We start from the raw sequence: 18,194 nt of genomic DNA on the forward strand, positions 1-18,194 counted from the left end.
CTCATAGCCATATAAGAGTATTGTTCTGACTTGTAACAGGAACCAGTAATACCATAAGCATTGGTAGATGATGAAACCCACAGTATAACACAAAGCAACTTTCCTTTATGCTCCATTCTTAGAGATCCATCACATTTTCTCAGTGGGTAAGCTTTTCAGTTAAACATTTGTTCCTCTATCTTTCATTGTTGTATAAATACACTTTGAATCGTGATTGCTTTTTGGAACTAGGAAGCTTTTGAGCTAATTCAGTTTGGGAGAATATATTTTCAATAGTGTGTGTGAATCATTTATTAGAATTATCTCAACAGACACACAAATTCTACAAATAACACTGTAAGTCATTCTAACTGTGAAGTGAACAAACATTGGTGCTCACATAAGAAGCAAGGCTTCCAAAGATGGTACAAAGGTGATATCCTGCAGCTTATCATGAAAGGTTTCTGACGGTCACGGATTGAAAAGGCAACCTACAAATCTAGGAATGAAATGGAAATGTAGTACCCCAGATACGGTGCTCACAATACAACTTTTATAAATTTTGGAAAAATTATAAATTTAGACATACATCACGGTAACAGGCCATTTCGGCCCACGAGTCCGTGCCACCCAATTAACTTGTTTTGAATGGTGAGAGGAAACCAAGGAAAACCTACGCAGACATGGAGAATGTACTAACTCCTTACAGACAGTGCAGGATTCGAACCCTGGTCCTGATCGCTGGTGCAGTAAAGATGTTGCTCTAACTGCTAGGCCACCCTCAGTGACCACTTTATAGAACACTGCCATCAAGTTTGCAAGGATGACTTGCGAATCCAGTTTCTTGTCACTTTTGCTCCATTTTCCATTTCCACGCTGATATTTGGCTTCCTACATTGCTCTAACAAAGTTCAATGTCAGCCCAAGGAACGACACTTTCTCTCCCATCCAGCCTTCCTGACTCAATGCTGAATTCAACAATATCAGATGATAAGACATTTCGGACTTGTAACTTGCATATCACTTCCATTTTTTCTCTTCATCCTGCTGATAATTCAGATTTAATTTACTCCTGCTTACACTTCCTACCGACACCCAGCAGCATTGCCAGGATGGGCCATCCTGTCTCTTTCCAGCCCCACTCTTCCAAAATCTTCCGTTTTCAAGTTCAAGTTTATTATCATCTGCCTGCACGTGTACAACCTGATGAAACTGTGTTTCTCTGGACCACGGTGCACACACACAATTCACAGCTCATAATGATTACAAACACAATGAAGATATAATTTAATATAAATATATACTGGGTTTGGACCGTAGACAAACTGCATCGGGCCCCATGTCGCTGAAAGGTGTGATTTGATGTGTTTCATTACCAGTCGCTCAAAGCGCTTCTTGAACATAGAGGTCAGTGCCACTGGGCCACCCAGTTTCTCTGAAGCTGAAAACTTGTTTCATTTTGGACTTTTCTGGTGAAAGACCCAATGTGTGAATTCTTTTCCTTTTCTCTGTCCATTCCTGCCGAGAATTTTCCCACATTTTTTTCTGTTTTCATTTCAATTTTTAATCATGAGCAATACTTTGGTTTTGGATGGGGTGAACAAATCTTATAGTCTCCTATTTTTGGAATCCAATATGGAAAAAGTCGCCTCGAACCTGAAGAAAAATAAGCAAATAGGGTTAAAAGAAGAAAAGATTCATGAATCTTGAATCCTCAACCTGCCTCACAGCCTCTGTTTTCAATGTGCTGTCACTGTCGTTCGGTAAATTTGGACAAAAATATAATGTTTTTGGCTTTATGTTAGCCAAGGAATTTGAACATGTTCAAAACTTCTGCAAATGAACAATAGTTACTGCCAATAAAGATGAGCACCAATAGTTTGATGGTAATGTCATTCTGGGAAAGAAATCTGCATTCTTACCCATTCACCTAATGTATCTCAATCCCCTTTTGAACTGGTTGATTAGATCATTCATCTGTGTCTGAATGTCTACAGGGGTTCCAGAATTTAACAAGATCTTGAAGTTTTCCCAGCAAAGCCAATATCTTGAGTACAAATGAATAAAAACTGCAAGCCAATGAGTTAAATGACCCTTTTTGGTGTTTGACCAAAACATAAATGCAACCTGCCTTTCCTGACTTACTTACACTAAACATGAACCTTAAAGCCTCCGTTTATCTGCTCGTCTGAAAGAAAAGCTCCTTCAGAGAAAGACAACTTGAAATCTAGAACTCTCTAATTTTATAAGTTAAATTTTATTAGGCTTTTATTAGAATTAACCATCCCACAAGCAAGAGGATGGACAGAGTTAAGATTTGTTTCAATAGTCAATTGCATTGAGACAGTGACTCAAGTTCAATTCCCGACTTCTGGTGTCTGTGTGGAGTTTGTACATTTTTCCTGTGACCTCCAGATACTCTGGTTTCCTCCTATATACTAAAGATGTGAAAATTAATACAGTAATTGACAACTTTAAATTGACTCTGGTGTGGTGAGGAATCTGGAGAATAGGTTTGAGAAAATGAATAGTGGAACGATTTTGCTTTGCGAGTTGATAAAGACCAAATGGCCTCAACATCACAATCCAATATGGAATTGAATCATGGAATATATTGGAGCATTTCAATTGTCAGAGGTAAAAATGAACTCTTCTTCCAGAGAGCAGTGAATCTGTGAAGTTCTCTGACCAAGGAAGCAGTCCAGGCTACCTAACTAACTGTATTTAAGACAGATAAATTTTTGAAGAGGAGAAATATATTATTGAGGACAGGCAATTGAATGGAGCCAGATCAGCGATGATTTTATTGAATGGTACAGTAGGGTTCATCATCTAAATGGTCAACTCCTGCTACTTGTGTTCTTCTGAATTGTCCACTCCTGGATTTGAGAGGTAGTGTACCTGCATTGCTTTCTCAGGTCCTACAGTGGAATATATTTACAGGGAATTGGTAAGAAATCAGCATCACCAGAAAGTCTGGTATTATTTGATCTGAAATATTTTATTATCACATGTACTGAAATACAATAAAAAGCTCTGTTTTCCATGCAAACCATGTAAGTCAATTCATGCAGCAGGTAATACACTACTAAATAAATAACCATGTAGGTAGTCCTGTTAAATCGGCAAATAGTGTAGGGGACAAAGTAAGGTACAAATGTAAAAGACAGGGCATTGTCCTTTGCCAGTGAGAGATACAGTTCAAATTCTGGCACAGAAGAAAAGAAATTGTCCTTGAATCTAGAGTAGTAGTTTTTACTTTCCACATTCATACGACCTTAAGTAATCCCTATGCCATAGGTGCTCGGTGATTAGTAAGAGATTACTTATGTGTGATAGTACAGATTCTATCACCAATGTGTATATGTACAGATGGTAGTGTAGGATGACTGTGATTGGCTGAGAGTGTAGCCACACCTACTGGCAGGTCTTAAAAGATTGCTCCGAGCCAAACCAGGTCATTCTGGACTGGTGGACCTACTTGTGATATACTCCAGTCTTTTAGTTAATAAAAGCCTTGGTTTGAATCAACAAGTCTTTGGTTCTTTCGACGCGCATTACAATATTATTAATTAAAAATAAATTTTGAACGGATGGAGCATATGCTATGGCTGGAACGCCTCGACTTCGACCCACAGTCAGTTACAGCCTCGAATGACTTTAAGCACTGGGTAAGGTGCTTCGAAACATACTTACAGCTGTCTGATCCTGCCGTGATAAAGGACAGCCATCGACTACTAATATTGATGACTATGGCGTCCCCGAGAGTCTACCAGAGTGTCCAGGACGCGGGTGGTATGTGAATGGGGGGGGGGGCGGGGAATGGTTGAGGACTCTCAACCCAATTGTTACTGAAATATTTTGCTTGAGAATAATTGTCATTGGCCCATTTCCTTTGGAGTTATGAAACCGTGCACATAACGAGTCAATTAGGTACAATTAAAACAGTGGTTTTCAATTTTTTTTCTTTCCACACACCACCTTAAGCTATCCCTTACTAATCACAGAGCACCTATGACATAGGGATTACTAGTATTATTATTATCTATAGATATGCATTTTCAAGCATGTATATTCTGTCCAATGGAAGGTGGAAAAAAGTATTTGACCAGAGTGGGATGTCATTTAGTATGTTAGCTGCTCTCCCAAGTTGATGGAGCGGTGGTAGAGGGGGTCAATAAGGGTTTGTTGGGGGGGGTGTTGGTTTTCCTGATGACATGAGCTGTGTTTACCACTTGTGGTCTTGGGCAGAGCAATTCCCATATCAAGCTGTGATATAACCGGTAGGACCCTTTCTACAATACATCAGCGTGGTCTGACTAGGTCAGTTTATTGTTGCTTATTGGTCATTGGTAATTATCCCTGAGGAGGTAATGGTGAGTCACCTGCTTGAACCACTGTGATCTGTAAACTCAAGGTATTTTCTCATGTGCTGTGATCTTCATGATTACAGCCAAGTCACAAAAAGTAACAATATATTTCTGAGTCCAGGTGATCTGTAACTTGGAAGCTAATATGCAGCTGGTACCCATCCCATGTATCTGCTGCCCTTGTCCAAGTGGTGGACATTTCTGCTTTGGGAGGATCCATTGGGAAACCATGACTTGACAAAATGCTTCTGGGGATGAAACACAGCATGGATAGCTGCACAATGTGTGAAGGCACGAGGCTCTTTCTTTTCCCATCTGTCACCATCATCCAGGACCACCCCACCGGACTCAATCAGTCCATCATCGTTCACCCCTTTTTGGGCTGCCTCTCGCTCTCTGGCCTCTTGCCTTCCTTTTAACATTGCCCCTCTCCTTTCTGAAGCAGGGTTTCAACCTGAAATGTCAGCTACTTCACACCACAGATGCCGTCGGGCCTGCTGTGTTGCTTCAATAGTGTCTTGTTTGCATAACATGCAGAGTACATCATGCTATGAGGGCACTCCCATCTTCCATTGAATTTTTTAAGCCTGGATCAAGTTTGCAGTGATGTCTGTAACTGCATGGTTCTTGGATAATACAAACTGAGGGCCAGGGAAGAGGCTTTTAGTGAGCAAGTCTCACTTGCTACCTCCATCAGTGACAGATCTGTTGAAAAGTGGTGTGGTCCATCTTTGAGGACAGTATACTTGGCATTTATATTATCAGCTGATTTTGTTGCTCAACTGCAAAAGCATGTCAAGATGCACAGCTGGCTTTGGAGAAAGACTTCAGTGCTACTGCTCTAGATACAGTCACTGCAACCAGTGTACTGAGATGTATCCTGCTGTTAAGCAGATTGAAACAAGTTGGCTGACAACGGCCTCCTGTGATGGCAAAATCCTCAAGGAAAACAAAATGAATTATGTACTCCTGCGTACAAATGTATGCCTAAACATTTTATACTTGATACTGGGATCTAAAGGGACGGTCATGGAGTCTCTTTATCCTGTTGGTTATTTAATTGTCCATCACTATTGAAATTGGATTTTGCAAGATTGCAGCTTTTGGAGCTAATTGATTGATTATGAACTTTTCTCTCTTGAGCAAAGTGCTTCAGCTGTTTAGTATGAATGTTATTTTCCTGTGTTGCTGCCTCAGTACTTGGTGCTTCTGTTCAGCAGGTGCTAATCATATGATGCCAGTTTCATTGAACCAGAGTTGATGGAATTATGGTGTGGCCCACAGTCCTTACTCACCATTGAGCACTCATTGCACTAATCTTTGTTTTAATCTTTCACCACACATAACCACTAGCTTTCCCCAGATTCTTCTACTGAGTTGGTGAAACTTGTTGTGGTCAATTAGGCTACCAGCCTGCATGGTATTCGGGATTAAGGAGTAAACCAGAACAGCTGGAAGAAATCCAAAGGTCATAAGAAGAATGTGCCAACTCCACTCAGGACCCAAGGTTGGGATTGAACCAGAGTTTGTGGGCCTGTGAGACAGCTGCTCTGCCAGCTTTGTCACTGTGCCATCTACAAGTTAGAGGTAAAAGTGTGGGACATGCTGAACCATGCTGGTACAACTTGAGATGTTATCCTGCTGCTGATCAACCAAAGTATATTTTAAAGGTCCAGTTATGGACAGGTAGATCTCATCAGAATCTTTCCGATTTAAAATAGTGGCAAAGGGCATCCTTGCTCCAACAGGCTTTTTATGGTTATCACTCCATCCAGTACTATGAACAAATGCATCTGCGGCAGACTAGACGGAAGGAACAGAATCAAATGATATCCTATTTATTCTTTTATTGCAGCTATTGGAGGAGGCTGGCAGTGTATATTCAGACCTTCGCCTGATCAGGCTGTGATGGGCCACTGAACTTCACCAGGTATTTCAAGATCAAATTTATTGTCAGAATAGATACATGGCATCACAAACAACCCTGAGGTTCTTTTTACTGCAGGCCAGGCAGAATTTCGACTGATCGGTAGAGCAAAAACCTGTCCTCAATAAAAAAAATATGTATTCGAGGGAGAAAAATGCAAACAAACTAACAATGCAAATACCCAAAAAATAAATATTCAGCATTTGTTTGTTAAATGCAAGTTGAGGGTCATTAAATGAGTCTCTGATTAAGTTTGTTGCTTAGAAGTCTGATAGTGGAAATGTACCAACTGTACCTACACATGGTGGTAAGTCTCATTTTCCTGATGGCAGCAGTGAGAACAAGCATGTCCTTGGATCCCTGATGTTTGCTGCTGCTCTTCAATGGCAGCATTCCATAAAGATTTTCTCGATGGTGAGGAGGGTTTTGCCTGAAATGTACCGGGCTGTGTCCACTATCTTTTGCAGGGCATTGTGCTTAGAAGTATTGGTGCCCTCATACCAGGCTCTGATGCAGCCCGTCAGTGCACTTTCCACAACACATCTGTAGAAGTTTGCCAAGGTCATACTGAATCTCCACAAACTCCTGGGGAAGTAGAGGCGCTGACATGCTTTCTTCACGATGACTTTAGTATGTTGGCTCCAGGACAGGTCCTCAGAGTTGATGACTCCCTGCAATTTAAATTTGTTCAGCCTCTGATCACTGCTTTTCTCTTCCTAAAGTCCACAATCAGCTCCTTGGTTTTAGTGACATTGAGTGAAAGCTAATTGTTAGTACACCATTCAGGCAAGTTAGCAATCTCCCTCCTGTATGCCTTTGATACTTTCCACAGATTGTCTGAACAGGGGAAATGTGACTCCACTTGCACCACAAGGCCCTTTCATTCCAGGCCTCCACCTGGAGGCCAGCTACAAGCATGGAGGGAAAACATAAAACCTACCTTTCATAGAGCAACCCTAAAAGGCTGCTCCAGTGTCACATTCACGACAAGATGTGCCTTGTAGCGCCCTCCGGAGCCAATGGAGGTGGGGCCACTAGTCCTGTAGCGCCACCTGTCATAAATATGCGGCAGAGCAATAGCCATCTTCCCCACCCATAATCCATGCTCTGTGTTTCCAAAAACAGTTACAGCTGCATGGGGGATTGTGGGTAGGGAATACAGCCATTGCTTTGCTGCACTTTGAGCCACAGAAAGCAGCCCCGAAGGTCGCAGCGGCCCGGTGCGGCAATCACAGCCCACACCAGATGCCCTCTGACTGCCCCTGCCCTGATGGCTGCCTTGAGGAAATCATAGAGGAAGAGGGGTGAGTGGAGAGATGGGTTGCAGGCTGACAGCGTCATCAGCCAGCCCCTAACCAGCCGCTTGCAGCGGCTGTACGTTCATGTGGGGCAGCAGAGTGCAGCACTCCTCCGATTATCCTTCACCGAGAGGGATTGCAGTGAGTGCCTTGGAGCCGGTTACAGCACATTCAAGAAGGTAAATCTCCCGACGTAAGGGCGGAGAGCCTCCATCTTTACAGTTGGGCTCCTTCTTTGCATGAAAGGGCCTATAAACTCTTGGTCTTCTGACACCAAGGTTAGACTGCTGCCAGCTAAGCCAAACTAACAAATGACAACCAATTACCACAACATTGCAATTTGTGCCTCTGTCAATTACATTAACTGCCGGGTGTGGTTGGCTGTGTGCCTTTTGGCTTTCACTGCTTGAGATAATAATCAAGGAAATTCTCTTCAACAGCTTCAGACAAGTTACACAATGCAACTGAACTTCTAGCCAAGCGACTTGAGGAATACAAGCTCTTTTCTACCGCAATGACACCATCAGCCAGCTGAATTTGTAAAATGACCTAGAAATACTGCACAATGCAATGGGGACTTGTGAACATATATTACACCATGTTTCAAAGTGTAGACATGATTACAAAGAGAAGCAGATTTTTCATCACTAAAGGCCTTTTCACACTGACCAACCAATAGATTGGCTGTTCAGTGAACTGGTTGAGGAAATTGTTTTTTGCTTTTCAACACTGGATCACTGTGAACCAGTTTTACATTCACCACAAGGCATCCCCAGGGATAAGGGATTCTATCCTCTGCCAAAGACATCCCAAGTGATGTAACACACACTAGATGGGAGTGACATCAACTCCTTCTCTACAATGGTGGAGGGGCTCTGGTGGATGTGTTTTGCAAAAGGCATTTTGCTTTCAGAATCAGAATTTATTGTCATGAACAAGTCACAAAATTTGTTGTTTTGCTGCTGTGTCATAGAGCAAACATATAAACTACCTTATAACAATAAATAACAATATTGTACAAAAAAAGTCAAAGTCAGGTAGTGTCTTTGGTTTATAGATCATTCAGGAATCTGATGGCAGCGGGGAAGAAGCTAACTTTGTGCTGATGGTAAGAGAGTGAAGAGGGCATGGCCTGGATAAAGGATGATTTCTTAAGACACCGTCTCTTGTAGGTGTCCTTAATGGAGTGAATTCTGGTGCCCGTGATGTAGCAGGATGAGTCAACAATCCTCTGGAGTTTTATCTTGTGCTGGGCATTGGCACTTCTGTACCAGACAGTGATGCAACCAGCCAGGATGCTCTCCAGGGTATACCTGTAGAAATTTTTTAAGTGTTCTATGGCATACAGAATCTCCTCAAACACCTCACAAAGTTTAGCCGGTGGAGAGCCTTCTTTGTGATTGCATCAACATGGAGGCACCTGAACATATCATTGGAGATGTTGACACCCATGAATTTGAGGCTCTTGACCTTTTCCATTACTGAGCCCTCAATGAGGACTGGATCATGTTCCCCTGACTTTCTTCTGAAGTTGATCATCTCCTTGGATTTGCTAATGTTGAGCACAAGATTGTTGTCGTTACACCATTCAATGAGCTGATCTATCTTCCTCCTGTACACTTCCTCATTGCTGTTTGCGATTCTGCCGAGAACTGTGATGTCATCGGCAAATTTCTAGATAGCATTGGAATTGTACCTGGCCACACGGTCATGGGTGTAGAGTGAGTAGAGCAGTGGACTAAGCACGCATCCTTGAGATGTGCTTGTGTTGATAGTACGGAGACCGTGTTTTTACCAATTCATACTGACTGTGGTCTTCTGATGTGGAAGTCAAGGATCCAATTGCTAAGGTGGATGCAGAGGTGCAGGGTTGGAACTTCTTGACCAGCACTGAGGGAATAATGGTATTGAAGGCTGAGCTGTAGCCAATGAAGAGCAGCCATATGTATGAGTAGCTGTTTTCAAGGTGATCCAGAGCTGAGTGGAGAGCCAGCAATATTATCTCTGCTGTGACAATAGGTGGGTCCAGACCTTTGCTTAAGTATGTGTTAATTCTGGCTATGAACATCCTCTCAAAGCATTTCATCACAGTACAAGTTAGTGCCAGTGGGTGATAGCCGTTGAGGCAGCTCACACTACTCTTCTTTGGACACCTGAATGATTGATGCCCTTTTGAAGCAGGTGGGAACCTCTGACTGGAGCAATAAGAGGATGAAAATGTCTGTGGCGCTCCAGCTAGTTGGTTGGTGTTGATTTTCAGTACCCTGCCAAGTACGCCGCCAAGAACTGATTCGTTATTTCCCCACCTCATTTTGTAAGGTTTTGCTCTATTTATGACTCGATGCTACTGAATAATTGTATCTAAAATTCATTATTTCTTGAAGAGGCACAGGATGTTGTCACTGCACATCTTGTCACCATAAATTTTAGTTGAGTCACAGCCCAGTAGAATTCAGTAGTTTCAGAGGTTCAAGGCATCATATATTCTAAAATCCCCTTTCTCACCTTCTTGATCATTGTGTAGGAACACCACGGGTAAATCTGGAAGTGGTGCCTGGTTTAGAGGGTGATAATTTAGAGAACAATATCTCGAATTGAAATGTGTTGATTAGGGTCTGGATGAGAGAGTGTGGTAGTTTTTTTTTAAATCAAATCGTTGTCTTGGAGGGTTGATTGATGGAGCAAATCATTGGGTAATGAGAAGGTAGAAGGGTTTGCCTAAGGATCATTAGCTTGGAAGGTGCCCTGGTGAAAATGAATCCAATACCAGACTGAGTGCGAGAACATTTTGCAGAGCCTTAAATTTTAAAGGAGACCTTCTGAACTTCAGCTGGACTTGCTCTGTAAATAGCACTTGTTGATTTGTGAACACTCAGCACAGGAACTGTTTGGATCCGTGTGGCCCAATTTCTATGCAATGTTCTAATGGACATGGCACTGGGATTACAATCATCAATGAGTTTCTTGTCATTCACAATGTTCATATGCACTGAAATTCTTACTTTCTCCAACCAAATACCTACTTTTGTAACAATACTATATATTACATTACCACAGGATGGAAACAATAAATAAATATAGAAGATAAATTGAAAATAAATATTCAGTTACCATGCATCAAAAAAAAAGTGGCATTTCAAAAGTCCAGACAAATCTTTATGGTGTTGGTGTAGTTAGGGTGAGGGTTATCATCGTGGCGATCCCAAGAGGTCAAGGATGATGGTGTTTGTTCCATTGATCTATTTATAAGCTTTCAAGTGTCTTATAAATCCAATCTGGAAAAGTGTCTCACAGAACAAAGAAGCCTGTGTGTGTATTTGTTTAATGTGTACTTAATGTTGCACTCCAAGAAGCACACGATGCTTCACAAATCAACCAACTTATTCCAATGGCATAAAAACCATGACGATTGGAGATGATGAATTTGTTGCAGCCTTTGATCACCTTTACAGCCATTGAGTTTGAAGTAACTTCATCTGTCTGTTCCACCATTGAGGTCTTGGTTGGATTGTTCTTTGTCAGGGATCTCACCATGGGTGGCTCTAACAGGAGCACAGCTCCAGACGGCATCGCTCTCGGGATCTCCACCATGACCAGGTGACAATCCATGGAGAAGTAGGGTGAGGGTAGTCAGGGGTCGTATGGCAGGAAAACTGTTATTGAACCTTGTGCTGCTGGACTTCAGGCATCTATACGTTCTTCCTGAAGGTAGCAGCGAGAAGAGATTATGACCTGGGTGATGGAGGTCCTTTTTGATGTCGGCTGCCTTAATTAAGCTTTACCTCACATTGATGTCCTCAGTAGATAAAAGGTCAAACCCATGGGAGACCTGGCAATGTATGCTACTTTCTGCACCCTTTTGCGTTCTAAGGCACTCCCATTGTCAAACTAGCCCATGACACAACCAGTCAGTGTACTTTCCACAGTACACCCGTGGAAGTATGATCATTTCATGACAGACTTCTGAGAAAATAATGCTCACTTAATATGCAAATAATTATAAATTAATTCAACTTTTTCATTGACACCAGGTTTGCTCAAAGAACTTGTTGTCAAGTCAATTAAGACAGAAGCTACAAGGATAAAGTATTGAATGACCTTTGCCTTTTGAGGGAGTGACAGTCTACTCTCCTGCCATGAATAAAGTAAATGGTCATCGACTTTTTCCTCAGAGGAAGGGAATCGAAAACTGAAGGGCATCAATTTAAGGTGAGATTGGAAAGAGTCAAGAGATCTGAGGAGCTCCTTCTTCACACACAGGGTGATGTATATGCGGAATTGGTTGAGGCAAGGATAATTGTAATGCTTAAAGGGCATTCAGACAGGTACATTTAAGAAAGGTTTAAAGGGAGATGGCCAAACACAAGCAAATGGCACTAGTTTGGTTGGCATGGGGCATGTTGGTCCTCGGGGCCTATTTCTGTGCTGCAAAACTGTTGGAGTTTATGACCCTTCACCTGTGGGTTCTGGCAAATGAAAGAAACCCAGTGCAAAGTTACTTACAGAAATCACTCCAAAGAAACCAGGAGGCCGAGTGGCAATGCCTTCTGACTTTTCTGTATCAGATACTGCCAGTATTATTCCCTTCCTAAATGGTCTGCTCAGAGCTCCACCTCAATTTATTTGCTTGTGCAAGCAGCTGCACAAATGGAACCTGTTACAGGCATTATTTCCTATTACACAAATGTGCAGGGACTAAGCAACCAGAATAGATCTCCGTGCAAATGTGTGCAAGATTCCTTGGCTGATGCCATTATCCCACAGCTGTGCCTCTTCTCTGATATTTTTGCACCTCACAGCAGGCTGAACACTGACTGCTTTAACCTGGCATCTCTTGAGGAATACAATCAATGAAGCCAGGAAAGCTATAACTAAACCTAGTTGACATCCTGGGCAAGCGATCAACATCTTGTTACTCCTGAGGTCCATCTTGGCTCTATTAGTCCACGCAACTGACAAAGTTAAGCATACATTCCCAACTATCCTATTCACGGAAAGAAACTCTGACCATAGAGTCTATTCATGCATAAGTCACGTGAGGGAAACTCAAGCAAATTTCTTACCGGATCCATTGAAATGTGAGTAGGTGCAAGGTAGGCATAAAGCCTGTAACAATGGCCCTCGGAGCATCTATTAATGAGACACTGACATCATCCTTGGGTGACTTGTCAAAGGTTCTAAGGAAGACTTAAATTAGAAATGTCAAGATGGGCATGTTTCAATTTTAAACTTCTGCATACACCGTAAATATTTGTGTATAATGCGTTCCGTGTATAATGCAACCCTCCCATTTTTGAGGGGAAAAAGGGGGAAAATTTTACCCCCGTGTATAATATGACCCCCCCCTTCCCTCATTTGGCTAAGTCGTGCTGCTGACTACCGCTCGCCTGGTCGAGTCGCACTGCCGACTACTGCTCACCCGCCCGCCCGGCCACTCAAGTCATGCTGCGAGTTGCAGAATTTTTTTTTTATTTTATTCTCGTGTATAATGCAACCCCCCACCCCCCCCCCCCCCATTTTTGAGGGGAAAAAGGGGGAACATTTTTTGCATTATACTCAAATATTTATGGTATTCATTTTTCACTTGCTGCTGTCTTCACATTTGTTTACGTGAGTATGTATTTCTAGTGGCTGGATGTGACAAAATTCAGTCTCGGGATATCTAGGAGATGTCCTTCTTACCATTACTGATGGTTAAGCATTTAGACATTGTTACCTCTCTCAAAACTGACACTTCTGAGGGTGTAAGTAGTGATGTCTGTGAAAGGCCAAAATGAGGTCTCTGCCCTGCCCTCGTACCATGTTCTCCTTCCAAAGAAAAAAAAGCTTGTGAGCACATTGGATAGAACCATAGAACACTACAGCACAGAAACAAACCCTTCTGTGTGTGCCAATGCTTTCTAGTCTGTACAAGACCACTTTTGCCTAGTCCCACTGATCTGCATCCAGTCCATAGCCCTCCAAATCCCTCCCATCTATATACCTGTCCAAATTCTTCATAAATATTAAAATTAAGCACAAAATTCACTATTTCAGCTAGCAGCTCATTCCACACTCCCATCACTCCCTGTGTGTAGATGTTCCCCCTAAACTTTTCCCCTTTCACTCTTAACCCATGTTCTATGGTTTCTATCTCATTGACCATCATTGGAAAACAGCCTATCTATATTTACTCTGTCTATCCCCCTCATAATTTTAAATACCAAATCTCCCATTATTCTTCTATGCTCCAGGGAATAAAGTCTTAACCTGTTTAACCTTTCCCTGTAACTCAGTTCCTGAAGTCCAGGCAGCATTCCTAGTAAATCTCTGCACTGTTTCTATCTTATTGATATCTTTCCAGTAATTAGGTGACTAAAACTGTACACAATTCTCCAAATTTTGCCTCACCAATTTTTTGTACAACTTTACCATAACATCCCAACTCCTGTACTCAATACTTTGATTTATGAAGGCCAAAATACCTAAAGCTCTCTTTACAACTCTATCCACCTGTGGCCCCAGTTTCAGGGAGTTATGTATCTGTATTCCCAGATCGCTCTGTTCTACTTGAACTCTTCAATGCTCTCCATTTACAGTGTATGTCTCTTCTTGGTTTGTCCTTTCAAAATGGAACACTTCACATTTATCTGCATTGAATTCTATCTGGCATTTTTCAACCCATTTTTCCAGCTGGTTCAGATCTGTCTGCAAGTTCTGAAAACCTTCTTCACTGTTGACAACACTTTTAATCTTAGTGTCATATGCAAACTTGTTGATCCAATTTACCACATTATCATCCAGATCATTGACATAGATGACAAACAACAATGGTCCCAGCACTGATCCCTGAGGCACACCACGAGTCACAGGCCTCCAGTCTGAGAAGCAGTGATCTACCACTACTCTCTGGCTCTCCCATCCAGTTACTGTCGAATCCATTTCACTACTTAACCATGACTACCTAGCATCTGAATCTTCCTGACAAACCTCCCATGTGGGACCTTGTCAAAGGCCTTACTAAACTCCATATAGACAACATCTACAGCCTTTCCTTCATCAACTTTCCTGGTAACCTCCTTGAATAACTTTATAAGATTGGTTAAACACAACTTACAATGAACAAAGCTATGTTGACTATCCCTAATCTGTTTTTGGCTATCCAAATAAATGCATCTCCAATCTCTTAGAACACCTTCCAATAATTTACCTACAACTGACATAAGACTCTCTTGCCTATAATTTCCAGGGTAACTTTTAGAGCCTTTTTTTTAAACGATGGTAAAATGTAAGCTACCCTCCATCCTCTGGCACTACATCCATGGCTACAGACATTTTAAATATTTCTGCCAGAGCCCCTTCAATTTCTACACTAGCCTCCCTTAAGGTGCGAGGGAATATCTTGTCAGGCCTGGGGATTTATCCACCCTTATTTGCTTTAAGACAGAAAGCACCTCCTCCTCTTTAATCTGTATACATTCCATGACCCCATTGCTTGTTTTCCTTATTTCCCACAAATTTGTGTCTATTTCCTGAGTGAATAGTGATGAAAATTAAAATTAAAATCTCCCCTGTCTCTTTTTGCTCCATACAAAACTGACTGCTCTGATCTTTAAGAGGGCCAATTTTATCCCTTGCTATCCTTTTGCTCTCAATATACTTGTAGAAACACTTAGGATTTTCCTTCACATTGTCTGCCAAATCAACTTCATCTCTTCTTTTAGCCTTCCTGATTTATTTCTTTAGTTTTCTCTTGCATTTTATAAACTCCTCAAGTACTTCATTTGCCCAATATTGCCTATACCTGCTATGCACTTCTCTCTTCTTCCGAACCAGATCCCCAATATCCCTTGAAAGCCAAGGTCCCCTATGCCTCCAAACCTTGCCTTTAATCCTGACAGAAATATACAAACACTGTACCCTCAAAATTTCACCTTTGAAGGTCTTCCACTTACCTTGCACATCCTTGCCCAAAAACAATGCATCCCAAACCACATATTCTTGATCCTTCTCATTTCCTCAAAATTAACCTTTATCTGGTTTATGATCTCAACCTGATGCAAAGACCTATCTTTCTCCATAATTAACTTGAAACTAATGGTGCCAAATGTTCCCCTAGACATACTTCTATCACATGTCCTGCCTTGTTTCCTAATAGGAGATCCAGTATTGCACTCTTTCTAGTTGATTTAGAAAACTTTCCTGAACATATTTGACAAAACTCCAAACCATCCAGCCATTTTACAGTATGGGAGTCCCCGTCAATATGTGGAAAGTTAAAATCTCCTATTATCACAGCCTTGTGTTTCCTGCAACTGTCTGCTACCTCTCCACAGATTTGTTCCTCCAATTTTCGATCACTATTGAGCAGTCTGTAATACAACCCTATCTATGAGTGTGGTTATATCTTTCCCACTCCACATTTCCACCTATATAACTTCAGTAGACAAGCTCTCTGGTCTGTTCTGGCTGAGCATAACTCTGATATTTTCATTGACAAACAATGTGACTCATCCCCCTTTCATTCCCATTCTATCATGTCTAAAGCAATGGAATCCTGGAGCTGCCAGTCCTGCCCCTCCTGCAACCAAGTATCACTAAAGGCCACAATGTCATAATTCCAGGTGCCAATCCACGCTCTAAACTCATCAGCCTTTCTTATAATACTTGCATTGAAATAGATCCAACTGAGGACATTTCCACCATGTATGACTCGTTGACTTCTAACAGTGCATCCAATTTTTGCATCATCTTTTTCCTTCTCTATCTGCTCTGGCACTCTGGTTCCCATCCTCCTGCAAATCTAGTTTAAACCCACAGGAGCAGCACTAGCTAATCTTCCCACAACAATATTAGTCCCCCTCCAGTTTGGATGCAAACTGTCCTGTCGGAACAGGTCCCACCTTCCCTGGAAGAGATCCAGAAATCTCAAGCCTTCCCTCCTGCACCATATTTTGCCATGTGTTAAGCTGCAGTTTCCTTCCATTTCTAACCTCACTGGCACGTGACACATGTATCAGTCCTGAGATCGCAACTCTCAAAGGTCCTGTCCTTCAACCTAACACCTAACTCCCTGAACTCCCCTTGCAGGACTTGCTCACCCTTCCTACCCACGTCATTCATCCCTATTGGACCATGACATCTGGCTGCTCACCCTCCCTCCTGAGATTGCCGTGAACTCAATCTCTTCCACAGAACCTCTTATCTGTTCCCCTAACAATGGAATCCCCTTTCACTACAGCTCACTTCTTCTCCTCCCTTCCTTTCTTAGCCACAGGACCAGAATGTGCCAGAGCCCTGATCGCCATGGCTTGTATCTGGTAGTCATCCCCCCAACCTCCTACAACAGTATCCAAAATTGTATACTTGTTATTGAGGGGAACTGCCACTGCCTGCCTGTTCCCTTTCCCTCTCCTGACTGTCACCCATCTACCCTCCTCCTGCCTCCTATGTGTGATACTCTCCCTGTAACTCCTGTCTATCAGCACCTCTGCCTGCCAAAGGATCTCACCTCCCAACTTCAAATAGATCTAAGCTTAATAATTGTGCACAATTACATGGAAGTCTATACCTGGTGGCATGGCTAGCATAATGGTTAACACAACGCAGTTACAGTTCCAGAGATCGGATCTGGGATTCGGATCCCACGCAGTTTGTAAGGAGTTTGTATGTTCTCACCATGTCTGCATGGGTTTTCCCCAGAGGCCCCGGTTTACTCCCACCCTTCAAAATATGCCTGCAGTGTAGGTCAATCAGACGTAATTGGTTGGCATGAGCTTGTGGGCCGAAAGGGCCTGTTACTGTGCTATATGTCTAAATTTTTTAAAATTGTTTGTGATTCCACCTTTGATTTGTGCAATGATTATCCTGCCAATTCACTGTGGAAGGAATTTTAAAGAAAGACGATACATCTCAGAGGCATGGTTCTATTTGGCAGGCTGCCTCAGCCAGGTTATGTTCAAAGGCATTTTGAGGGCTTTCCATAAGCTTGAGAACCAGTAACATCATGGGTGAGGAGGTAATGCAGTTGATGCTTTAAACTGCTGGCAACCGTGGGTTTGAAGGCTCCAGTGGGGGGGTGGGGGATTTCAGTGTTTTTGTTGAGGTAGTGGGGGAATAGTGGAGATGTTGTTCTTGCTTTGCTAGTGGCAATGTTGGTGCCAGAACAAGTTTTAGCAGAGGGTATTAGGGTAAGCACGGGGGGCAAAATATGACCTTCGAAAACTTGCTCAGCTAGGGGTGGTGGTGGTAGTGCTGCAATACCTGCCTGCCTACTGGCAACCCACTCCATGCGGCAGCACCACTGTATTCCCCCTCCCTCCGACGTAGCAGATATAAGTTGGTTATATTGCCTGGAGATTAGTGATGCTAGACACTAGTGACACTAGTGTGTCACAATACCTCATGGGGGGGGGAGGAATGACAATGGCTGTGAGTGGGTGGGGAGTCACAATACCTCAATTTGGGGGCAATGCCCACGAATACCTCCCCCCCCCTTGTCGCTGACCCTGGCTGGACATCTAGTCCATTGGTGGGAGATCTGGATTTCCCATGTTGGATATAGATGAAACAATTGTATTCCTCTTTTCCCTTCATGCCAATACATATTTAACCTTGCTAATTCAGCATTCTTAACTATTT

The 18,194-nt window shown here is 42.4% G+C and overlaps 1 long non-coding RNA gene across 3 annotated transcripts; it reads right to left on the reverse strand.

Annotated features, from left to right (window-relative positions):
- Positions 1 to 1,242: 1,242 nt before the first annotated feature.
- Positions 1,243 to 17,929, reverse strand: LOC138742989 (uncharacterized). 3 transcript variants are annotated; one of them, XR_011344578.1, is made up of 4 exons: positions 17,817 to 17,929; positions 13,291 to 13,382; positions 12,638 to 12,751; positions 1,243 to 1,635 (listed from the first exon to the last, which is right to left on the reverse strand). It is a non-coding gene; the product is annotated as an uncharacterized lncRNA (long non-coding RNA). The 3 variants fall into 3 exon arrangements; XR_011344576.1 differs by having other exon boundaries at positions 12,638 to 12,761; XR_011344577.1 differs by lacking the exon at positions 1,243 to 1,635 and adding an exon at positions 2,769 to 2,900 and having other exon boundaries at positions 12,638 to 12,761.
- Between the last annotated feature and the right edge of the window lie 265 nt (positions 17,930 to 18,194).

Source organism: Narcine bancroftii, chromosome 9 (assembly GCF_036971445.1).
Source record: "Narcine bancroftii isolate sNarBan1 chromosome 9, sNarBan1.hap1, whole genome shotgun sequence".
In the NCBI taxonomy this organism is placed as follows: Eukaryota; Metazoa; Chordata; class Chondrichthyes; order Torpediniformes; family Narcinidae; genus Narcine; species Narcine bancroftii.